This window comes from Nicotiana tomentosiformis, chromosome 3 (assembly GCF_000390325.3).
Source record: "Nicotiana tomentosiformis chromosome 3, ASM39032v3, whole genome shotgun sequence".
Classification (NCBI taxonomy): domain Eukaryota; kingdom Viridiplantae; phylum Streptophyta; class Magnoliopsida; order Solanales; family Solanaceae; genus Nicotiana; species Nicotiana tomentosiformis.
Genome location: NC_090814.1, coordinates 127,393,813 through 127,397,877, shown reverse-complemented (window position 1 = coordinate 127,397,877; position 4,065 = coordinate 127,393,813). Strand labels below are relative to the sequence as shown.

At 28.6% G+C, this 4,065-nt stretch overlaps 1 long non-coding RNA gene across 1 annotated transcript; it reads left to right on the top strand.

The window, feature by feature from the left end:
- Window positions 1-1,665: 1,665 nt before the first annotated feature.
- On the top strand, window positions 1,666-3,059 carry LOC138907203 (uncharacterized). The gene is made up of 2 exons (XR_011414979.1): window positions 1,666-1,970; window positions 2,915-3,059. It is a non-coding gene; the product is annotated as an uncharacterized lncRNA (long non-coding RNA).
- Window positions 3,060-4,065: the final 1,006 nt, after the last annotated feature.

Genomic DNA, 4,065 nt, shown 5'->3' with positions numbered 1-4,065 from the left:
ATTTAGGAATTTGAAATCTACTAAAATTTTTATTATTAAATTCTTTCCTTATTTGAAGTCATAATTATTTTCAAGTCTTTGCCTTTTTTATTTTGTTTGAAATGATTTAATCATTATTAGAATCCAACTTAAATAAAATAAAACTCTAGCTTTGTCCAAATCCAAATTAAACGTAAATTTTACATCTTTTAGTCTAATTCTACCAAACTTATTGGCTATTCTGGTAAGCAAAAACGAAAAGAAGTTTTAAACACGTTAGGAATCTTAGAAAAGTTTTTATTTTCAAGTTCTTCCTTTTCTTTATTTTGTTATAAGCAATTTAATCATTATTTGACTCAAACTCAAGTAACACGTAAGCTTCGCACGCCTTTTAGTTCTTCCGAATTTTAAACAATTACATTTTCTAAATTTTGGTTTCTAATCACATTGGACAAAATTGTAATTTAATTTTTTAAATATTTAAAACTTTTAAAATTAACTAAATTTTGGTTAATAAATTTTTCATTATTTGAATTATGTTGAAAATCCTAATACTGTATTTAGAAATTCAAAATCGAGTATATTTCTACTAATAAACATGCATGGTTGTATAAATTTTGCATTCATATATGATTCAAAATGGTATACGCGGAATTTAGTCATGCAATTTCAACTGGTTTTTTATATTCAACGTTTTGATAATGAACTAAGACAAAATATCGGTAATATATCAATTTCCAATTTAAAACAAGGAGTTAACTCTTTAATTTCAAGAATATTTTTTTTGAGAACTTAAGTTTTTTCCAATATTTAGGAGATCTAAATCTACTAAATTTTATAACATTAAATTCTTCCTTTTTGAACTATATATAAAAAGTCCTATTATATTATATCTATTGCGCAAAATCTTTTCCTTATTTTATGTAACACAGTAATTTTATAAAAGACAAGTAATATCAAAAAATAAAAAAATCCACGGTAATAAGTAAAGAGTAGCTATTAATTGGTGTAGGTTTGAATTATTTTTTTGTTATAAAAGTATAACCAATTAAATCTATATTAGTAAAAATAAAAAAATAAAATAGAAAAAGACTAAGTAGTAAACTATAACTAATGTTGACACTTCTTCAATTTTTATTATTCTTAATTCTAGATTTTAATCGGTCATAGAGTTAATACTCATTGTGAATACCTAATTTTTGTACTGTTTTAACACCTCCTAAAGTCATTAGTGTTTTGTTGCTTTAATTATATTTTCCAACTTTTGTGTCTTTGATTGCATATTTCCTATCATAAAAAAAACAAAAATAGTTCTTTCTTTATTTGTGCATTTTTGGAATTAACTAACTATTCAATTGGTGAATTAATATAGTTAATTGATCATTTGAATAAGTTACTTAATTAATTTATTTATTTGTGTAAATTTAGTTTAATAAGTAGGATTAAGAAAAAAATTGGGCTAAATTTAAAAGAGAAAGTGGCCAAAAGTGCAAGATAAGGGGCTGCCCTTGAAAGGATCCGAAACGACGTAGTTTTGCCTCAAAACTACGTCGTTTCATTAAGTGACCCAAGATCAAATCTCACCCATTGATCACCCCTTGATCTAATGGTCCATATTTGATCTCTCAAGAGGTATTTAAAGCCTCAAAAATCTGAAAAATTCTCTCATTTCCCCAATAACTCTTTCTCTCTTCTCTCTCTTCTCTCCGCCGCCGTCGTCGCCTCCGGAAATCACCCACCTGCGGCGGCCAACCTCCAAATACTCCCAAATTCACACCATGTAATCTCTACAACCTCCTCTTTCTATATCTCCAAACCAAATCCTGCAAAACCCCCTCAAACGCCATGAATTTTAGATCTAGGAAACTCTAGCCGTCACTTTTTTGCCCAAAATCTTGAAGTTCTGGCCGCTACCACCCCACAATACCTACATCAATGGATAGAGCTCATCAAGGCCTACCTATTGATGTCAATTCCATCCCGAAAATCCGGTAACTAAAAATTCGGTCAAATTCCGGCGACCACCCCGAACACCCTCGTTTGGAAATACCCCTATTCTCATTTTCTTTGTCTATTTTTTCTAATTGTATTGTATTTAGTTTATGTCTAGCATAATTTTTGATTGATTTATTTATTTATTTATTTTTATTATGATTATTTATATTTATATTATTAGTTGTATTTAATTTATGTTAGCTTAGTCGTTCATAGTTATTAATCACTGATAATTAGTTACTCATTAGTTTTGAAATAGCTATTTGCTTAGTCATGATAGTTTATGATAGAAGTTTCAAGTGCTTAGTGAATTTATTTTTATTGGATTTGATTATTTGAATTTTTGTGTTGATAAAAACTGAAATTAAAGAAGGAATAGTACAAGTTTGGTTGTTTTTACTGTCCAAAGACTTTGGAGTGCAAAACTCAAAAGTCATTGTGTGGTGACAAGTACAATAATTTTTGACAGCTTTTGAACAGTGTTTAGCACACAAAGTCAGTCTTTTGGACAGACTTTTGGTGAACCAAAATCTGTCCAAAAAATCTGATTTATTTGCCTATTTAAAGGGCTCTTTGCTCACTGAAAAGGGGGGACACTCTATTACACACTTTATCTTATACTGAGACACATCTTGGAGAGTTGCTTTTAGACATATATCTTTGAGAAAAATCAGCAGCTTAATACATATAACAAGCTGAAATTTCAAAATTTTGTGAGGATTATTTGAGTGCAAAAACCTCGAGAAAAATAAAAAGATCCCTTAGGTAATTTGTGAAGTTGATAGCTACCAGTTTCAAGTATCTTTGTTGAGTTTTCTAGGTTGTCTTAACACTTGAGTTGTTGTTGTTTCTACTGTATTTGCTGCTGAGTTTTTTGTTGCTGCACTGCTGTATTTTATTATTCCACAAATCAGGTAACTTTCAAATTCTTATATTGCAGATTCTTGATGATAATAAGAAGGATTTGATCCCGGTTTGGTTGATGGAACATATTAGATCTGATTTTGTTTCAAGATAAATGTTATATTAGTGTTATCATCATGTAAATCTGTTAATAATTAGTTAAATTATCGTTTTCCTCTTTATATATGTGATTGAAATTGCATTCTGTTAAGATTACTTAGTTTAAGGAAAAGATAACGACCCCACTTTTAACCATGTTTGTTTAGTTTGGGCTCTTTTCCGTGAGTTACTTTCATGATTTATGTATAATTATCTAAGAAAGACTTCTAGCTTTAAACGTTTTGATGCTTTGAATTATAGTCAACATAATGTTATACTTAATATAGTTCTTCTCTTTAGCATTGAAGTATTACCGTTTTTTGTAATTTTTATTTTTAGTCGTGATTTTTATATTGTTAATGAATATAGTTTGATTAGTGCCATGATTGGTGTAGATGAGTAGAAATATTATGTTAGTCCTTAAGAAATAGTTGGTTAAGAAGATAAAAGATAATAATTAGCATGTAAGTTTCTTTTATGAAAAAAATAATTTTTAGTTTGGACATCAATGTAAGAAGCAATTTGGGCTTAGAAGAATACTTGTTATTTTATGTTGTCTTGGTCATCGAGGCTCTTAAGCGACATGGGCCAAATAAGCTAAAATTTGTAGGCCCAATGACAATAGAAAGCAAGATGAGCATTTTCTTTAAACTAATAAATTGTCTTTTGTTAAATAAAATAAGTGGCCCAATACCATAAAAATTTAACATAAGCTTACCCGGATTTAATGTCTTGCATTAGTGAAAATTATTTTTAATAATAATATTTTTTTTCAGTCGAATAAGTAATAAATAAAAAAGAAGTGCTTTTTAATTAATTTAAGCGATAGGCAATTTTAGGCACGTTTGAGATGTAGACCATGTGTTCATACACGATCCTTGGTCAATATTATTTTTAATAAAGTAGTCATGTGTGCATTCCCGCTCCTTGATTTTTTAATATTAATTGTATTTAAACCATGTGTACCGACACGTTCTTTGTTTTAATACATATAATCAAATAAGGACTTTGTGTGCTTGCACGCTCTAGGCCAAAATTATTAATTATTAAGCAGCACTATACAATAGTAACTTAAGGCAAATAATACAC